This window comes from Cicer arietinum, chromosome 5 (genome assembly GCF_000331145.2).
Source record: "Cicer arietinum cultivar CDC Frontier isolate Library 1 chromosome 5, Cicar.CDCFrontier_v2.0, whole genome shotgun sequence".
Taxonomy (NCBI): domain Eukaryota; kingdom Viridiplantae; phylum Streptophyta; class Magnoliopsida; order Fabales; family Fabaceae; genus Cicer; species Cicer arietinum.
In genome coordinates, this window is record NC_021164.2 from 40902216 (window position 1) to 40925810 (window position 23595).

The window sequence follows — 23595 nt, forward strand, 5'->3', positions numbered from 1 at the left end:
GATCAATAATTTGGTGTTAAAATTATATTATATATATGTTGATTAGTTTTATGATTAATTTTCTTTATATGTGTGTTTTCTATGATGTGTTAATATGTACATATTTGACTAAATGGATAATATAAATAATAAATGTTATATTTGATATATTTTTTTAAAAAATAATAGTATTTTAATGTATATATTTTAAAGATTAAGATTTTTGTAACATCCTATTTTATTTTATTTTTTTAATTTATTTTTTTATTTCAAACAAAATATATAATTTCCCATGTGATTCCAAACAAACAAATGAATAATCCATTGTTAAATTAAAATCCATCAGTATTTCAATTAGATACGTAATACTCAAATTGTAAGGTTCAGAAATGTAGTAATAAAATGAGAATTGACATAGACTAGAGTTCAACATAAATAAATTTGCTAAACCTGACCACTACTGCTCCTAGAATTAAATGAGATGTTCCATCTATTCTTCTGAAAACTTTCCAATTAAGAATGTCATCTGTCCAAAAGTAAGGGTCATCTCCAAAATTCTTACCAATAAATAATAATAAACAAAACAGTACAATACCCACACAATTAATGGCATTATTCCATTCAAATTGCCACACATACGGTAACAATTAAAGATAACAGAACAATGTTTACGTAATTAATAATATTAGTTCATCCAAAACAACAACCAGGAAGTACACTTAAAATACAAATATATTATTATGATATCTGTATAATTAATAATAATCGTTACTCCATACAAACAACCTTACAATAGAATACCACAATATCTACATCATTAATAACATTAATTCACTCAGACAATTAAGAATCAAGAGGTACAGTAATAAAAACAAGTACAATATCACATATTAATTCACCACAAACTAATAACAGGTACATTCATGAGCATAATATCCACATCATTTACTATTAACATTGTCTCATCCAAACGAACAAATACAATCGTATACAGATTTATCAGTACAATATATACATCGTTAATAACATTATTTCAACCAATTATCAAGAGATACAATGTATCATTTATCTGTATAAAACATTAATCACACTTAATTCAATGTATACTCAAACAGACCTCATGCCTTAATCTATATGCCAATGTAATGATTCCGGAATATCGCCTCCCCGCAAGGGCATTTCGTGGGTCCTTCCAAGCAACACCACTAACTCTAAATCCCCGCAAGGATATGTTGGCTCCAACCAATTATGGACGCACCACCACCAATTATGAATGAATGCATGAATGTGGACACTTTAATAAATCATCAATATAATGTGTTGCTAACTTATTAATGGCATTTCACGTATAACATTTATCATTCACACCTTGAAAATGTTCAATACAACCATTATAACAACGTATCACATTATCTGTATTCCTTACACTTTGAATATGTTCAACACAACCATTATAACAACATATCACATAATATTTATTTTTCATACTTTTAATATGTTCAACATAACCATGAATATAACATGTCACACCATATTTATTTTCCAAATTTTGATAAAAGCAATTCAACATAGTATATATTCAATCTCACAATTCTAAAATAATTACAATCACACATTCCAAAATAAATGCAATCATACATTCCAAAATAAATACAATTATACGTATAAATATATAATTTGAGTGATGCCCTTACCGATATGAGTGTCGTGATTAAATTCTCACGCAGCGGTCTTTTTGCTCCAATTGCACTACACTTGATGAGATGAATTACCAACTCCTTCTTGAATTCCTTCATTTTCTATCTTAAACTCTTTTTGCTATATCTCACAGCGTTTTTTGAATGGGAGACGTCCTTTTGTTTTGTTTTCCTTTTTTTTAGGAACGTTAAGCCTTGGGAACGTTAAGGTAGGAGTGGGGAATGCTAGCAGTGGGGAACGTTAAGCCAAAAGTGGGGAACGTTAAGGCATGAGTGGGGAAGTTAGAGTAGCAGTGGGGAACGTTAAGCCAAAAGTGGGGAACGTTAAGGCATGAGTGGGGAAGTTAGAGTAGCAGTGGGGAACGTGGCATTTCCACCCAAGCCATGAAACATTTTTTTAACGGTTTTTTTTTTTATTATTATTATTATTATTATTATTATTATTATTATTATCAAAATTAAAATAATATGCGATTATTTCTATTCCCAAAAATAAATATAAAATAAAATAAAATGACTGGGCGTTACAATTTTAGGCAATTTTACGTGTATATGTACTTTGGTTGTTAATGCAACGTAATATCATACAAAAACCACTTGACCTAGGAACCGCACACTTAATCAAAACAAAATGAATTTTTGATAAGGGTCGTAGTTCTTCAAACTAACTTGGATCATGAACAAAACATTTGTATCCATACACTCTCAAAAGAAGATAAGAGACACATTTCCCTATCCACACTATTTGGAACATCATCATGAAGTGGGATAGAAAGAGAAAGATCAATAAAATCTACTGCAATTTTCATTGCTTCAACCAAATTTTTTTTTGATAATTTTGCATGAGAGGGCATAAACCTAATTTTATCATTAATCATATGATTCATTCTGTTTACAACACCATTATGCTGATTCATCTTTAGAACCGTTTTTCAATCCCGATTTCATGTTCTTCGCAATACTCTTCAAACGAATCTTTGTATTCATCACCATTATCTGATCGAATACATTTCAATTTCCTTTCCATTTCTCTTTCAACACGTTTATGAAAGTGCTTGAAGACACGAAGTACTTGGTCTTTAGATTTCAAAGGAAAAACCCACACTTTTATAGAATGGTCGCTGATAAAAGTATCAAAATATGATGCACCACCAAGAGATTTATTATCCATCATGCAAACATCAATATGAACTAAATCAATTATATTTGGTCTCATGTAATGACTAATATTATGAAAAGAAACTCTATGTTATTTTCTAGCAAAACAATGAGTACAAGTTTTTAGATGCATACCTTTCTCAAGATGAAAGCTTTTCTTTGGAAGTATGTTGAGTCATTTATCACTCAAGTGATCAAGGCTCAAATGCCATAAATCAGAAGAGGCATATTGAATTGCATTCACCACTTTCTTGCATAGCTTCGTAGGCATCTTATTGAGAGAAATGAAACTTGGCTACCATTAGAGATCCATTGTTGACTTTACATATACCACCACCACCAAAGTAATTGTGAAATCACTGAAATATCCAAGGCTTTCACTAAAATTAAGTTGAGACGAATATCAGGAACATGGCTAACATTCTTCAATTTAAGCTTACATTCAACATTTGTTTCAACCCAAACATCTCCGATACTAATAATTTTACACACTATTTTATCTCCCATTTTTACCGTGCCAAAATCACCAGCACTATAAGATGAGAAGAAGTCACGCTTAGGAGTAACATGATATGAGGCACCTGAATCAATAATCCAAGTTGAAATCTGACATGTATGGTTTATGGAATTATCGTCACAAACAATGTAAACATCATTAATAGATGCAACGGGAGTTGTATCTTTATCATTTGTCTTCTCTTTGTCTTCATATTTTTCCCTTGATTGGTCTATCTTAACAAACATGCAATTTCAATTTCTTTTAATATGACCCTTTTTGCCACAATTGCAGCATATCACTTCTTTTCTAGTCCTCGACTTGCTACGACTTTCAAAGTTTTTGCGCCTAAGGAAGTGTATAGATTGAATTCTCCCTCGTGACTTTGTAACTAGTGCTTCTAACTTTGAGGAAGAATTAATCAAACCGCACTCATTTCTTAGAGCTTCTTCATTTAACTGTTGACATTTTCAACTTTTCATTCAAAGATGAATTGGTCAAGTCACAGCTAGGACTTCTCAATTATCAAGCAATAAATTCAAAAATAACAACACATGTAACTCATCATCTAATTTAGTAGTTGTGTTTGTCAACTAATTCATTGTAGTCTGAAAAATCTTCATATGCTCTGCCATTGAATTCCCATATTTGTATTTCATATTCACCAACATTGGAATCAAGAATGTTTTATTTTGCATATTCTTTTCCTCATACAACTCTTTTAATTTCTCCGCATCTTCTTAGTGTTTGATTCAGTTTCTACATGTGGAGTATAAACTAAAATCTAACCATTGTCTCGTCAAGGCCACTACCTTTCTATTCTCTTTTTTCCAATCACTATTAGATTTATCTTTCGGTTTAGTGGTGTCCCCCTCAATAAAATCATACAAATATTTTTGTATAACATATCTTCCATGAGAATCTTCAAAAGTGTGTAATTAGTAGATTGAGCTTAATCATATTTGGACCTTTATTTTCCTCCTCAATTTAATTGCACAAATCAAACCAACTGAGCTCTGGACGTCACTTTGTTGGGAAAAACTTGAGATAATTATCTCAATAATGTGGAATTTTTCCCCCCACTTGTGGAGATAAATGGCCTAAAGAAAATACAATTCCACATCGCAATAACAATTGACAAACAATTAAATATTAGACACAATAATTTTTAACGTGGAAAACTTCCCTCAAGGTGATAGAATAAAAACCACGAAACCGAATCTAGTAAAACGTTCCAATATAATAACTAATGGGTAGACTAGAGTCTTCCAAGTAACACTAGAGAATGTCAATCAACAATATCCATCACCAAAAGATGGATACCGAACAAATAACAAACAACCTTCCACTAAAATGGGTATTCCAAAATAACTCTCATAGAAATAACATATTAAAATTGTAGATCAAATGGAGCAAGTTGGCTACACACTCATTACTACTAGAACCAAACTTTCGTCCTTATCTTCATAGTACCGACATTGCTGCTCCACTTTTTTGTTCCTCTCATGTGCTACAACATTTGTCAAAATTAAGGATTTACTTGCCTTTGTCTCTTTTTGGGCCAAGCCCAATTAAGCTACCTTGTTCTTTTTTTTCTTCTTATCTTAAGGAGTGAACCTACCCAACAAATCTTCCCTTCACGACTTAAGTGGCAAGGTATTGGTTAATCATTCGACTTTCTTTCTACAACATATCATTTTTGACACTGGTAAAGATTTTTTCATCATGTCTAAACCATGCTCACTAGTATGGATCTTCTCAATAAAAATTGACTTCATGTCTGACGCATCACGTATCCAATGACATTGTACCTTAATATGCTTTGACTTTGCATGAAAAGTGGGATTCATGCTGAGATGGATCACACTCTAACTGTTGTAGAATAACACATACTTGTCTTGCTTGAGGCCTATCTCTTCTACAAATTTCTTCATCCACAATAGTTCTTTAGAAGCTTCAATTGTTGCAATGTACTCATTCTGAATAATAGATAAAGAAACACACTTTTGTAACCTTGATTGTAAAACCACACGACTCTCCTGCAAAAGTTACCATATTACCAGAAGTTGATATTCTAGAATCAAGATCACCTTCCATATATGCATTTGTGTAGCCATCTAGCATAGTTTCACCACCGCTAAAGCATAATCATACTTTACATCAAACTACCGACTATAGATGCATAAGGAACCATTTTCATCTCTTCTTTTTGTTTTTCACTTGTAGAATATTGTTCTGAATTCAATTTGAAATTGTTGAGCAAGAAATGGGGGGGGGGGGGGGGGGCATGGTATTTATACAAAAAAGGGGAAGGTTTTCATCAAGAATAAAATAGAGTAATAAAACAGAGTAGATAAAAATATAAGCTCAAAAAAACATAAGCCAATTTATTTGGTTCCAAACTCCAACAAGTTAGCTACGTCGAATTCCTTCAAACTGTAGGATTTAATCAACTATTCACCGACTGAATCACACCTTCACTGAACACCTACAAGTCAACCTACCTATGTTCAAGTTTTCTCAACCTTCTAACTTAGTACAACCAAGTTGTTGAGGGATGGAGTCACTACTAGGCTATATTACAAACATAATATGTTTACGGGTTTACATACCTATGCTCTCAAAAAGTATAATATCCCTTACCCATTAGAAAAATAATAGGGTTAAGTACAAGGGTGCATAGATGATTATATTGTGTTTTCCGCATTACTTTTATTGTTGTTTTCCAATGATGATTGCACGTCCTTTTATAGAGACACCTCAGGGTTATTAGGGTTTCTGAATGTTATCGTAATTGCAAGACATGAAGATTTTGTGTTTCTTATAGATTAATTCATCATTAAAATTGTCCACATTTTTCCTTATAATTGATTTTGTGTTTCTTGAAAAGGAAGACAAGAAGAGCAGAGGTTGCCAGGATCAGAGTATGCCACACGATTCTTAAGACCGATAATAGATTCAAGATGTTGAACAAAGGATAATAAAATTTGACTTCTTACAAGCGTTGACTTTATATCAAAGCATGGACTTGTATTAGAGTGTTGACATTTTATTAAAGCATTAACTTGAATCAGAGTGTTGACTTTCTATAAGAGTGTTTACTTGTATTAGAGCATTGACTTTCTATCAGAGTGTTCGCTTTATATCAGATTATTGACTTGAATCAAAGTGTTGACTTTTTATTAGAGCCATACGATCACATGCTTGTCACAATTATCAGATGTAGAATTATCATAGCATTTCTTGTAACGCCCCAAATTTTTGATCCAAATATTACTTAAAAATATTTATTTTCTTTTAGAAACAACTAATTTTTTTTCTTATGAGTAATTCATCATGTAATAAATTGATATGCGTAAGAAAATAACTTGATATATTTTTTTTTCGTAAAAGAACGTAATGTAATTTACTAAAATATTATTTATTTATTCATTTGCAAAATTAATATTCCAATAGTTAGATCGATATTCATTTATGGTCTAAAATAAAATAAATCCTCTTTAAGTGAAATTCAAAAGAAACAAGGTTGACTGAAATTAATGACATTCAATTATTTACTAGCGAATGAAATCTCACTTCCACATTTCTATTAAAGGTTAATGATGACAAATAAATAACTTTACAATGTACCACAAAATTTTTAGTAATAGAAAACATTATTTTTAAGTAAAAGTCTCATTTTCCCCCGCGCGTGCACCAATCAAACATCATTCATGCAACTTTTTGAGATCATTAGTACCTAAATGTTGGTGTAAGGGGTCAGTTCATCCCACAGCAAAAATTAAACCAAATAATAAAACAACAGCCATAAAATATGAATATAAAATCTTTTCGTAATAAAAGATTTAAATAAATTGATTCTTTAATAGTTCTCAAAGGGGTATCAAAATCATAAAACATATCTAAATAAATCAAGTAGCAACCATAGAACAAATAATTATATCAAAATAAAAATAACAATAAAATATATGCACGTTGTTGATTATTATGACCTCGTAATTACAGAATATGACAGTAATTATCAAATTAAAACAATATAGAAAATCGAATACGTCTAGCATACAATTAAGATTGAACATACAATCATACGATGCAAGATTTATTCAGATTCATACACAGCGGAATTATAATGCGACATACAAGATTAACAATAACCACAAAGATAACAGTGTTTAAAAACACAAACCATCAGCCACTTAGGCAACCACAAAGATAACAGTATTTAAAAACACAAATCACCAGCCACTTAGGCAACCACAGTGATAATGATATTTAAGACACAGGTCACCAGCCACTTAAGCAACCACAAAGATAACAATATTTAAAACACAAATCACCAGCCACAAAGATAAAATATTTTAGATTAAATTTTTTTAATCACATAAGACATCAAATTTATATTCTCATGGATGTTCATAATTATAGCTCAATAATTTCAACACATCAAATATGCACGTGAACAAATATCTCAAAATCACCACTTTCATTTTAATAATCCATAAGATTCGATTTGACTACGTGTTATTGATAACCATTAAAACTCATATCACCAAGAATACAATAACAACATAAATTTCATTCATTTCACTATAAAATTCTCAGCATTCTCAAAATGGACTATTCATTAATGCATTCAATAATCAATTTTCTCATATTATTAAAATTAAAGAGATATAAAATTTTCATCAATTTCATCGAGACACATATATTGTTCATAAAAGTCATGTTTTAAATTTAGAATACTCAAAAGTCAACACTTAAAATCAAATACATCATAATAAATATATTACTAACTACATCATTATAAAAATTATAACTTTATAATTAAATACTCTAAAACACGTAAACACTAAAAATTTCACTACAAACATATTTATCAAGATATAATAATAAAAATATACCACTATAATTAATTTCATCAAGATAGAGGTATTAAAAATAATAATCAAAGCATTATAGTTAATTTCTCTACGACGAAAATAAAATCAACTTTTTTCTTTTAAGACATTCAGACATCATATCAATATCTTACGAATCGCTAATTTAATATCTAGTCTAACTCAGCATGGGGAAAAGCCCTTACCTTGGATGCTTTCCTTCCACGTAACACTATATATCCCTCAAAAAAATCTCATAAAGATGAAGGAACAAAAGCTTAGAGCTTCCACAAGAAAGAGATGTAATATGTGGGTGGTTGTTTAAGTGACTTGAAAATATTTGAGATAAAGAAAATATAATGTTGCGAATGGAGACGTGAAGCTGATTAGAGAAAGAGAGTAATTTTTCTCATTGAGGTTAATTGCACACATCAATAATGTATTCAATTGAAATAATATCATTCAATGACCAACCGTTATGAATTAATTGACATTCATGTACACTTATTCTTGCTTGTTACACATTTGAGTGGATGTAAAGTAGAAAACACACAGTTTTATAGTTATATGCTATTAACAATAAAATATAGTGTGGATGATTAAATTTTGACCAAAATTGACTTGGTCATTGTTCACTCTAGAAAAATACTCCTACGAGTTTTAATTAATTACTAACAAAACCCCAACAGTTAATTAATTAATATAAATATACTTCATCAAATAATTAAAATTAGAGGAACAATTATCTTACTATTGTCACGCTAAATTAATTAAATAAAATATATAAATAAAACTAAGGATTTTCACTAATTCTATTATCTCCTTGGTTAAATACTTATTTGGTCTAAAATAAAACTAATAAATGATATAACTTCTATAAATTATAATTTAATTAAATAATTCAACTAATGTTTTCATCAACTAAAATAAATCAAGTAAGACAAAAATATCACTGCAGGTCACGTATAAAAATAAAGTCAACGTATCTAACACATCAATTTCATGATTATCGAAAATAATCAAATAAATAAAATACGCAGTTGTCCACGTATGAAATAATTATGCCATAAACCGTTCTAATGTAATTGTCACACCAAAACAATTAAATAAAAATAAAGGTTATAATTATTCAAGTAAAATAGGGAGTTGTAAATTTTAATTTAATTTCTTTACGGGTAGAATAAATTATTAATTAAATAATAAATTACGAAAATTACTAAAAGACACATATATAATATATATGAAAATATTGGGGTGTTACATTGCTTGCAAAAACTAATTACCGGAGGTGCATTTCTGAGCGCGTTCATCAGACTCAAAATGATTTTCAGAGCATTGTTTTGCTATTCCTTTTAGTTGTCCAATCATCAGAGTATGATGCGTAAAGTCATTTAAGATTACACGATCAAGGAACTACACACTTAAATAAAACATTAGTGCTTTAAATTGTTCCCACAAAATAATCTTTGTTATCATCAAAATTAGTAAGGGACATAGTTCTTCAATCCAACTTGGTTCTAACATAAATGATTATAGCAAGTGGATTACTAGCAAGTGTGCAATTGCTCATGTTAAACCTCTATAACACCTTCTCATGATATTGATCAGTGTAATTGTATTGAGACAACTACAATTTACCATTTTTCCTGTCATGAGTGATTCTCATGCCAAAGGCTTCCTTTGCATGGCCCTAATCTTCTGGAAAAATAGATATTGAGCACTATATAAGTGAAAGGATTCATAAATCCGTTACCTTAAGGTTTTGATTAAGGTGTGTGTCCAACCCACTTGCGTGGTTGCTCTTGACCTAACAAACTAAACCATTAGATTTTATTATAATATCTTTTATTTTATACTATATTTGTCTTGTTATCTTAAGAAATATGTTATATTTATTTTGTATTCCATAATCATTATATATTATATAATTTTTGTATTGTAGTTTATGTTAATAATAGATTTTATAGATTTAGTTTAATATTAAGTTTAATATTATGTATTCAATACGTTATATTTATGTTAATAAAAGATTTTTTTATAGATTTTATAGAATAAGTTTCTTCATTTAAAATAATGTCAATCTGGATGAATTAAATCAATAAAAACATGTTCTTCACCGGCTGGGTTTTGTTTGGATTTTGTAAGAAAATATTGAAAAACACTAAACTTACCCAATTATTATTTTTCTTCAACGCCTGACCCACGCCTAGATGGTTATTAAATAAATTTTAATAGGTAAAGTATGATGCCCTCCCCAAATCATAGTTTATATTATGATATTGTCCATTTTAACATTAACACATCTTCAAGTGAAAGTTTGTTACTTTCAGTATCATTGGTGACTAGTTTTTAGTTTTTTTATTGTTTTTTTAATATAATTTAGAAACAATATAAATTTTTAAAATCTACTTCATTAGCGTTAGAACTTTGTCTAAAAATATTGTCTTACTACTACTATTTACTAGTCAACAATATATTTTTATCATTATTAAAAAAAATAACATAGTTTCATTTGCAAGTTATTAAAAAAAAAAAAAAAACTATGAATAAACTTGCTTTTTGGAAAGGTTCTCTTTTATCTATTATGTAGAACAAGAAAAATTGAATGGTGCTTGATTTTAAAACTATTTTAATAAGATAAAATTTAAAGGAGATGAAAACAAAGCATATAAAAAAAACACATAACAATACAACTAAGTTATCTTATTTAATCATCAACACAATAGCTACGTCCAATCCCTTCAAACTGAAGGATTTAATCCACTAATTCACCTACTGAATCACACTTCCACTAAACACCTACTAGTTAATTTGACAGTGTTCAAGTCTTCTCAACTTTCTAGCTTAGTACAGTCAAGCAGTTGAGAGATGCAGCCACTACTGGAGTGGATTACAATTAACATGGTTTAAGGGTTTTCAAAATAACTCTCACAAGAGGGTGTGTACAAGGTTGCACTCTCAAAAAATATTACTCAGTACTTTGAAAAAACAAAATATTAAGAGCAAGTCTATAGAGACGGTTGTATAGTGCTTATTGTAATACATTTTTGCGTATTGTACAATGAGGGTAGCATGTCCTTTTATAAAGAGCTTTAGGGTTTCTGGTCATTGTTCTAATTGCAAGAAAGCAACGTGTATCGTGAAGTTTCATATCAAATCTTCAGAGATTGATTCACCATTAAAACTTTTCCAAAATTATCCTTGTAATTGATTATGCGTATCTTGATGCTTAGACAAAAAAATTAGAGGATATCATGATCAAAGTATGTCACAAAAACATTCATACAAATAAATAGATTTAGGATGTTAAGAAGATGATGCACAAATTTGTCTTCTACATAGAGTTGACTTTTCAGAGTGTTGACTTCTATCATAACATTGACTTTTTGTCATAGTCAGACGATCGAATGCTTCACAGAAATTATCAGAGCAGACAATCACTTTCTTGTCACACTTACGAAAGGAAGGATAATCAAATTATTGTTGTAGTCATCAAAGCCAAACTAATAAGATCTTTTCTTGCATTAACAGAATCACCATATGCGTATTTTGGAGCGTGTTCATAAGACTCGATACAAATTTTAGAGGGGAGTCTTTGTGTTCCTTTAACTAAGTTCAAACATTAGAAGAATGAAGCATAAAGTCATATAAAATAAATCCGATATAGTAACTTCACAGTTAAACAAAACATTAGTATTTTAAATTGTTCCCATAAAATAGTTGTTATAAAAAAATCAAGTAAAGGTCATATAGTTCATCATCTTATCCAATCTCCTCATTTTTTATGATGACAAAAATCTATTTTTGTGAACAATTTTTAATTTTAATTGAGTAAAAATAATATAAAATATCACAGAAAGACTCCCCTTAATATATGCATGTTTAAATGTAAGAGTGACAAGAGATATTTTGATAAGATAATTGATAAGCGTCAGTAATTAATTGAAATGAGAATTGAAACTTTCATTAAAAAGATTCTCAAAACATATTGTCCACATTTTTTCAACAGGCAAAAAGGGTAGAGTAGGAAGATAAATACAAACAAGCAAACAAAAAATACAAGGAATTAAGGATTTAGTTTGGTTACCCTAGCTAAGATTAAAGTTAGGGTAGTTTGAATATTATCCTAATTCTTGGTTGTTTGTTGCATGAACAACTCAGTCTTAGCTTCCATGCAATCAAAGTCTTCCTTCTTAACATACAGGGAATGATCAAACACAGGGCCAGAGGAAGTGGCATAGTGACTTATGGAGGTAGTTTTTGCAGAAAAATGCAATAGTGACTTATGGAGGTAGTTTTTGCAGAAAAATGCAATAGTGACTTATGGCATAGTGATTTTGCAGTAGGAACATCCAAAGAAGGTATCTCAACATGTGAAATGATAACAAAACAAAAATGCAATGGGGCTAAGGGAGCAACCACTAGGAGTTTCAGATGAACATCACTATAAGAAGATGGGTATTCCCTTGATGAGCCATTTGCTTGGTTGTCCTCAGCTTTTAAAACCGATTGCTCTTGGCTTTGTGAAGCCATAAGACACACAGATAGAGGATTTTAGTTATTTGTTTGAAAGCAGCAAAATTTTGGGAGACCAACTGCATTTCATTCTCCATATTGTCCCTTATCTAGTTGGTGACAAATGAGAGGACTTTGTTCCACTATTGTAAATGTCGTTAAGGTCAAAGCTCGATGTATTCCTATTTTGTACTAAAGTTATTTTGGCAATGAGAGAAGTCATGACTGAGTCCATATTTGGAAAGCCAAATGGAATGGAATGTGTGAAGGGAGTGGGGTCTAAAGGAATAATGGAGGTTGCAAGTTAATAGTGAAAAGGAGGTGAGGCAGAAGCAGAGTAGTCTTCTAAAGATGTATCCAAGACTAAGCTAATGACAAATTGAGATGTTGTCTCAACTTCTTGGTGAAAGGGATTCACAAGCGTGGGTGAGGTAGGGTCAGAGGCAAGTGTGAGAGGGTAGGTGTTTATGGAGGGTTAGTGTGAGTAGCCGATGGTGTTTGATGATAACAATTATTTATTTTCTTCCTTAAAGGTAGGACCATAAGAATCTTCAACCACAAAGGGAATTTCTTAAGAGCCACTGGTTTGATCAGATATTTTTATGACATCACCACTTGAAGAGATAAGTCTCATCTTCGTGATATTAGAGATATTGAACATTGGTGTAGATGATGAAACTAAGTGTTCCTCTTAAATAGCTCCTCATACGTCCTTTAAGGCTTGAATAGCACCAAGGTAGACCCATAGCCTGTGCAGATTGGGCCACTGCACAAGGCCTCAAAATATTAATTATATATTATCAACTTTTACAAATTATTAAATATCTTGCAATGTTTTCAAAGTTGTATCTTTCTGCATAATTTTAGTTTTTTATGGATGTTTCTTTAAATGTTTATTTGGTGTTTAGAGGATCAGTTGCACTTCCTATGATCATAGAGTTTGGATGTGAAGATTTTCATTTTCATCCAAGATTGGGTTTCTTTAAATGTTTCTTGAATTGTGGAAGGTTCATTATTGTTTGTCCTTGGGTTGTCAGACATATCTTACAATTCATTGGATGTTGATTATTGTTTCCTCTAATATATTTGATTCCTTTAATATCTGTAGATATACAAAATCTACATCTAGCTTTTACTTTTTATGGTCAAGCTTTTTGTCATCAAACTTGATATGAACTAATTCCTCAACAACCAATGTTTCTTTGGTGTATAGTTCATAGGCTTTAGACCTTTCAAAGTATCTCAAAAAGGTTCACTTTTGATATCGTGAATCAAATTTGAGAATATTCTCTTTGGTATTCAAAATATAACATATGCAAACAAAATTGATAAAAGTATGAAATGTTGGGTTTTATTCTTTTCCATAATTCATAAGAAATTTGATTAAGAATAGGTCTGCTATAAAGTATATTATGAATATAACATGTAGTGTTCATTATTTTTGGCCAAAACTGTTTAGCAACATTCATTTCATGAATCATGGAACGTGACATTTCCTAAAAAATTCTTTTTGTTCTTTCTACAATACTTTTTTGTTGAGTTGTTCTAAAAGAGGAAAAGTTATGTAAAATGATATTCTCTTACAAAAGCTTTCAAAGAACTTATTTTCAAATTCACCACCGTGATTACTATGAATTGTTGCAAAACAAAAACCTTTTTCATTTTGCCCTTCTTTGCAAAAGATAGTGAAAACCTTATGTTACTCACCCTTGTGTTTAAGGAACTTTACCCATGTCCATCTGGAATAATCATTAACAATAAAGAATCCATACTTGTTACCACTCATAGAGGCAGTCTTTACATGGCCAAATAAATCAAAATGTAAAAATTCAAGTGGTCTAAAAGTGGAAACAACATTTTAAGAAGAAAAAGAAGATTTTGCTTGTTTTCCTCACAAAGAACATCAAATCAGTAGTTTAGATCTAGATAGCCTTTGACTAGATCATGGGTTTCAACTTTGAGATTAACCTCAAATTAGCATGTCCCAAACTTTTGTACCAAATCAATTGTTTCCAGAGCCGTTTTGCATAATTGACTTATGCTTAGTAAATTATGCATTACTCATTTTACAAGTAAAACATTTTTAACATATGAAAAGGAACCATTACCTAATGTGTCATGCCCAATGATCTTACCCTTCTGGTTATCTCCAAATCTTATCAATCCTCTATTTTTGAATTCATTCAACTCTATTTACATAGCCATTATCCATCCATCCATCATCAGATAGAGCTTTGTATATGGTTACAGGTTCAATTTCAGATAGTAGGCCAAAGGTAGATGTGTCTTTTAAAACGGCTCTGGTTTTTAGAGGATCATTTTCACTTCTTATGATCAGAAAGTCTGGATGAGAAAATTTGTATTTCCATACAGGTTTGGAGAACATAAACAACAATGTTGAATACAACAACTACAACAACTTTCAATAGTCAAATAGTTAGAAAAATATTTAGCACTTCATTGTAATATTAGTTTATTTGTGCTATGTTTGTGAGGTTATGGTTATATCCTCTGATTGAGTGAAACCCACAAATAAAACCATACACTTGGGTAACCAAGCCCAATAGTGGTTGTACATGCTCAACAACTTGTGGTTTTCAAGTTGGATGTTGAGAATATTTAACTGGCGAAGTTAAGTGGTTGTAATATGTTTTGAATTACTATATTAAATCCTTTTGGTTGAAGGGACTACCACATGTTCAAAAATTATTTGTGCAAAAGAAGAATTATTCAACTTTATCTACTTCTTTGAAAGTAATTGGGCTGCAATGAGATTTCCTTTTGAGTTGAAAAAGTGGAGTTCTGAAAACAATTGTAGAAACAAAATAGTAGGATATATAGACATTAAGTATTTATTATTTATCATGCGAGCAAAATTACATAATTATCTGCTACACTTAGAGAGGTAAATGCTACCCTATTTGACTTTCTAAAGAATAGGTGAGAAAGATAATATTGTGGTCATCATATAATATTCCATAATATATCTATTAAAAACATATTTATGGCATATATTTGAAAAATATATTGGATGACACATAACATACTCGGTAATAAAATATAAGTACAATTTGGTAAAAACATTGATGTATTTGCACCAAATGTCTACACACACAAGAGTTGACCATAAATATATCAGAATATATTATAATTATAAATAGAATTAAAACTCAAAGATGTAACATTAAAAAATAAAAAAAATTCCCACATGTTTTTCTTTTCTAAAAGCACGTAAAATAAACATACCAAGAACCAAAAATTAGATGCAAGCAATTACAAAATTTTCGACAATCAATCTAACAGAAATTATAATAGAAAAATTGAGACCAAAGTATATGTGTGAATGTCTTCCATTTTCCAAATAAACAAAAGAATAGAAATTTAAATTAAAAATTTAAATTAAAACTTCAGAAGAGTTTACAAGGACCAATATTTTAATTGAAATTAAAACCATAAAAAAATGTGTGTTAAATCAAATTGGAAGTAGAATAATAAGGAGGATGGAAGAGATATGATGAAATAGTACTTTTAGATGAGCCACATGAGATTTTTGTTGATGTGACAATATTTTAATAAAATGACACAGTATTGTAAAAATGAGGTTGTTGTATAAATAGTAAAAGATTGAATTATTATAATACTTTCGTATTTATAATTAATTTATAAATTTTTCTATGAAATTTTGTTAACACACCACCGACATTAATTAACAAATACAAAACAAAATCAACCATTAATTTTAATTGTGAAAATAGAAAAATGTTTGACCAATATATATTGTTTTTATATTAATATATGAGCTTATGATTTTTTAACTGAGGTTATGTTAGTTTTTAGAGTTTGAACTCTAGAGTCTATACAATACCTTGTTTTTTTCCTCATCTCTGTGGGCATTCAGACATGCACATGAATTTATGGGTGCTTTTTCAAAAAATTAATATTGTCAATTGTTATGACTTTTAGTGTTCATTATTTTGATTTTTACAGATTTAACTTAACATTCAATAAACTTTAATAATTTTTAATTGATATTTATTATGTATGTTAGTGTAAATACTTTATTCATATTTATTAGAGAATGAATTATAATGATTATATTTGTATTAAGAAGGTATAATATGTTTTGACTTTAAATAACATATTTTATATATTAATAACAATTATGAACATGTAGTTGTTATTTTTAGAAGGAAGATTGAAAGTAGGTTTAAATATATTTTTAGTCTTTGCAAATATGTTTTATTTTGATTTTAGTCCCAATAAATTTTTTTGTTTGATTTATACCCTTACATATTCTAAGTTTTAAAAAAGTCATTTGTGAATTTTTTTAGCAATGGCACAACATTAGAATTTTTAAATAAACTATATATGGTTCTATTTTATAACAAGGGTTTTATTTGTTTGATAAAGGTTAATTCTATTTTAATAATAATACACTTGTTTATCTGATTTATGCCTAATTTACACTATTCTATTTAATTAATATGTTAGTACTCTATTTTTAAATTTGAAAACATAAAATTATGTTTTCGAGTTCTAACTCTATTTAGGCTATATATTATTATTTTTAACTAAAAAATTATAATTATTATTGATTTTAATCATATAATTTGATATATATATATATATATAGATAGATAGATAGATAGATAGATAGAGAGATAGATAGATAGATAGATAGATAGATAGATAGATAGATATATTATAAAGTATGTTTTCGACGATATATTACAAATAGTTAATAGTTGAAATATATGGAAATGTCATTGCATATTTATTTTGTCTTTATTGGTTATTGCTCGCCACTCTTACAAAGAAGGAGATGTGAACTTGTTAAGATATTTGAATTCGTTGTAGCCGTAGAGATTGTTATGTCTAGTAAAAGCTCCAATTAAGGTAAGAGGTGAGAGAAGATTTGATATCATGAGTATACTATATAATGTGGGATGAGTTGAAATATCGTAATTCGTAGAGATTCATCTGGGACTTACCATGTAAGGTTGAGCCTTATTGAGTAAATAATTAATTGGGGATATATGAATGGTAATAATGAGGACTAAAATATGATTTAGAAACCTATAGAGTTATTGTGAATTAATTTTTGTTAAGATTTCTTTTGATTTTTGTGAAATCCTATACTAATTGCTTTTGAATGGATGACGCATATTTGAGTGTTCTTATTTACTTGAATGAAAGTACGACTTTACTTGAATGTACTAAATGTTTGATTTCTTACGTTGTAATTGACAGAACTTGATTGTTCAATGTGGTTGATGCTTACGAAATGTTGAGACTTGATTTCTTACGTTTTAATAGATATATATAGTGATGTAAATTCTAATGGATATTATGGTATCACATATATATGCATAGACATAACTTTTGGTGAATAATGTGAATTTATACCGAGAGTTGTCGAGTTGTGATTATCAAATAAGTATGAGCAAGATTTTGGGGATTTTTGAAGTGAAGATTATTTTGTAATCATATAGGGAGGATTTGACAAGTCCAATAATTTAAGGGAAATACAACTAAATGAGCCTGATCATGGAGGGCTACGATCGAACTTTAAGGTAAGATTTATTGACGTTGGGGGTATCTCTGGTGGAAAATTCCTAAGTGGATTAGTGGGTTATTTCCTAAGGTCGGGAGCAACCGTGGAACACATGAGTACCATGATTGTTGCATATATATTTTTTGGGTTAGGCTGAGGGGATCTATGAAGACATTGTCGTTCATGAGTTTTCTGTCCACTCATGTGGTAGCATAGTATAAAGCCTTCTAACTAAATATTGTATAGTAGAATGGTACGAAAGGATGAAGAAGTATAGAGCATAGGACATGCAAAACATTGCATCTTTGTTATTGTTTCATTGTGATTGAGTTGGTTTAACCTACTGTATTACGTTCTTGAAGATTTTGAATGTTATGTCATGATGTGATATTGTGCCAATTCAATTATTTGCATGTTATTATCACTTATCTTATACTATTACATGATTTCAAAATTCACTCCCTTTATTGTTTGAGTTTGACTGGTTTGGCCCTTCATTTGCGAAATCCCAATTATTTTAGGTTAAAAAGTCTTGAAGTTTAAGTTTGGAAGAAGTCTGCTATGATATGTGATCCTAAGAATAAGATTTATAAAGTTTATTTTACTCATTTAATTAGAAAAACCTTATTAGTGGTAGTAATTTTAAAAATAAATTCAAGAAGTAATAGTTAAATCTAATTTAATGAAATTGTACCTTTTTATTTGGGAAATTAAGTTTAAAGTGTTTCATATGTACGATGAGAAATGTGATATCCTATATTAGTTACAAAAGTTTTATTTCATAGGAAAAAAAATTTATTTACCCGTCGTGAACTTTTTTTTTCTTAAATCTAGTATAAATTATTATATATATTATTTTGGGGTTTAGAGTGTAACACGCATGACTTGATCGACTCTTTAAAATCCTATTTGTTGTTTGCATCTACGTCTATGTTTCAATGAACCATTTATCTTGGCTCTTTTTACTTGATTGTTGCTTCACTAGGTCTCATGTTTGCGATTCTACTGGTTTTACTCTTTCATTATTAAAGATAAATGTGATCTTCATATTTATATTTTATAGTAATCCTAGAATAGTATATTTTAGCATTGTCAATAAATAGAGTATGATTACATTTTGAAGTGTGTAGTGAGTTAGTCTTTCAAATACTAGTTAGTTTAAGATATTAACCTTGATAAGAATTATAAAGGTCTTGGTATATATATTTCTTGTATTCCATATGAACTAAGTTTAAATTTTAGAATTCCTAAAAACACATGGAGATGTTAAGTTAGATGATAGTTGGTAGAATTCCTAAATTTCGAGGACGAAATTATTTTAAGAGGGGTAGAATTGTAACACCATAATTTCTTATACATGTGTTTCTTGTGGTATAATAATTTTTTTACGTATCTTTTTGTTGTCTTTAAAGTTATGTAAATAAAAATCAATGATCATTGTTATTAAATTTATTTATTTTACATAATAATAATAATAATAATAATAATAATAATATTATTATTATCTTAGGCCTTATAGTTTAGTAGCTTTGTTATCTAAATCTTTATTATTCGAATTTATTTTTATGAAATATAAATATAAAAATAACTATATTATTTATATATAAAATATAATAATGATGATGATGTCGTGCCATAAATATCCGTATAATAGCCAATAATATCTATTAATGGCATAAGTTATAAATTGAATTCACCATAAACGGAATTAATGGACCTAAGTTAATTCTGAATTTGTGATATATATAACACTCTAAATATTTAATTAATAGATAATAGTAAATTATAATAAATTATATTGCATGTGTATTCTATGTGGTGTGATAATTTCCTACGCATTTTTTTAATCTTGATTATTTTTAGTGTTACCTTAAAATTTATCTAAACTATTAGTAATAAAAACATATTTGTTTAGTTTTCCTTAAAACGAAATAAAATATTAATAATTATAATGAGCCTAATACCTTTCTTATTTCCTGATAGGCTTATTTGCTAACCTAGTAGCTTCTATATATATATATATATATATATATATGAGGCATATGTAGCTAACAAATCTCATCTACCTCTAAACCCTCGCCGCAGCCATTCAAACAAGGAATCCGGTTTCTTTCCATAATTAGCATGTATCTCCCTGGATCATGCTTGAGTACATCACCGTAGACCCCCACCCGCCAATCTTCTTTTGATGCATTTTAATTTCAATCCCTCCCTACATAGTAACAAATCAACCACAATCAATAGTAACAAATTAGCCACAATCACATAATTACATTTTAAACAATCAAGCATATATTACCTTTTACAGGATCTTTCATTTCGTCTGGTTAGTATCTCATTATTCTTAACTTATTATCAAAACCTACCATTTGTGTCACTATTAGTTGAGTTTTCTTCTGATTATTTAATTATCATCCTTTTCCTTATTTTATTTGATAATCTAATTAAAATATAATATTATCTATATCTTATTTATTAATTATATTCTATTTGAATATCAATTATTTATACAATACATTTTGTTAATAAAAATAAATGAGACGTTGCACATATCACTTTATTTAATTTAATTTATTTATTTATTTATTTTTGACATGTTTCTTTCTGTTAGTTCATAGTTCCTGTTATTAGTATTTCTTAATGCTACATACAATATTATTATTAACATACTTTTTTTTAGCATATCATATTGAGTTTAAATAAATAGTTAAATTTAAATGTCTCATAAGTAAGCAATTAGTGTTGATTAATGAAACCACAATTTCTGCTAATTATCGTGTGAATAATTGTCGGTAAGGATAAAATAAAACAACATATATTATTCCCTGGCAATGTTTAGTATATACCCTCTCCTCAACTCAAGATAAACAGTATGTACCCTAATTATATATCATGAAACGCACTTCAACTTAAATCCTGTTTTACATCGTAGAGTCTAATTTAATTTCACATCTAAAGAGTTTAGTTCATTTTAATTATAATATAATATTGAATCTGGGCAGTAATAATTTGTAACTAAATAAATATTAGTACATGCATTCATGAGATATATATAAGTCTATTTGAAGATCAAAACTTTGTGTATGTATATAAACATGTTTACTTAATTCCTTTTATCCTGATTAGGTATATATATATAGACACGTTTAATTAGTTAATTAGTTCATTTTATCTTGCTTAGTTATACACATAAACACCTATATTTAGCCCCTTTTTAATCCTATTTAGTTATACATGATATATATTAAGTTCCCTTTATCCTATTTAATTTTAAACAAAATCTGATTATAGTAATTTTTATGTTTTAACCACATTAAATATATTTTTGGGTTGTAGTACAAATGGTAGATTATTTATTTATTTATTTATTTACTTATTTATTTATTTTATTATTTATTTTATTATTTACTTACTTATTTATTCATTTATTTATAGTAAGTAGTTATATGTATTTGGTGGCTGTGTGGCTATAACTCTCTCGCGGATTATTAGAGACGACGAGACTGGACTGTGTGATTGATGAGTAGTGTAAATCAAATATTGGGATTTTATGTGATTGATTGATATAACTATATATAATGATGAATATTCTGAAGTCAAACTGAAACTTATTGAGTTGTGATGATCGAGTAAGTCTGAGATATGTGTTGTAGATTTTGGAGTTAGGATAATTTTGTCATCATATAGGGAGGGTTTGACAAACCTAGTGATTTAGGGAAGTACAACTGAATGAGCCTGATCGTGGAGGGTTACAGTCAAACTGTAAGGTAAGATTGATAGACCTTGGGGTACCTCTAGTGGGCTACAGTCGTTGTTTGTGTTTAGCGTTTGCAATGGACGCAGACGAGTTGCAAGCTGTAGGTTATGACTTGTACCATCAGAATGGCGAAAGCCATCTTGTCTTGACGACTTTTATTATATATTTTTTTTGATAACTTCTTTTAGTTTGGGAATTCCCGCTCTGATAGTGACAGCGGGTTGGGACTACATTTACATTTATCATTAAACTTATGTACGCGTGCTTCAATGTGACATGTTCATGATTACGTGATACTCCTTACCTTTAAAAATAAAAATATTTGAAATTTTATTTATTTATTTTTTTAGAATTTCATTATTTTAAAAATAAAATTTAAAATAAAAAGTTGATATTAATTTGGGATTTAGGTTGTCACATTTGGAAAGTCAAATAGGATAACACTTACTTCTCTAAGTGTTGAGATAAATCTCTAACTTTCTTCGGTTAAAGAATAATAAATACTTAATGTCTATTTATCCCACTTTTTTTTTTGTTTCAACAATTGTTTTCAGAATCCCATTTTATCAACTCAAAAGAACATCTCTTTGCAGCCAAATTATATTCAAAGAATTAGATAGAGTCGGGAAAACTCTTCTTTTGCACAAATAATTTTTGTAAAAGTGATATTTTGTATCATATGCTATATTTGCTCATTTTTCTCAAAATCTTGACTGTTGTTAGAGTATAGTTTTTACACGACAAGACAAGCGAAAAAAGAGCATAGTTAATCTGATTTTACAGTAGATTATTACATATTTTAATATTTCTTAAAATACTTTTATGATTATTAATACTAAATATAATTTATTGTTTTATTTGTAGGATGGTTTTATTTGGTTAATCTGATTTTACACTATGGGTTTATTTTTAGCAATAAGTATTTATTTAAAATAATATCGTAGTTAGAAATGTAAATTTTAATAGATTACTGATTAACATATTAATTTTAATAGATATTTGGTTAATCAAATAGACTATTAATGATTAACATACTATTAACTTTATGTTTATTGCTATATTTTATGGTGTAGATATTTTTTTACATAATACTTTTTTTATTTTAGTGGAGTTACCATCTAAGAAATTTTTCACAACGAAGTAAAAATTGAATATTGAATATCTTGTTAAAAAAATAATATATCAATGCAGAAAACTCAACCTATTATTTATTTCTATCTCTTTTAGTGACATTGTAAAATATTTTCATTTAGACATCTAATCAAATTTTACCATATATATATTTTGTATAGCGGATTACAAAATAATATTGTGACATATATAAATTAAGATTTTTTTTTTTCTTTTCATTAAGCTAAAAGTTAATGAAAATCTAAGTGTACCAAAAAAAATAACTTTTAATCTTTTAATATATAATTGTCAATCATGTCATATTCCAAAATTGACAATCATAAACAATTTTCTCATTTAGGGTGTGAAAATGTATTCAAGATGATATTTTTCAATGATTATAAATGGAGAACAACATAGATTGTCAAATCAAACTTACATTTACAAAGAGA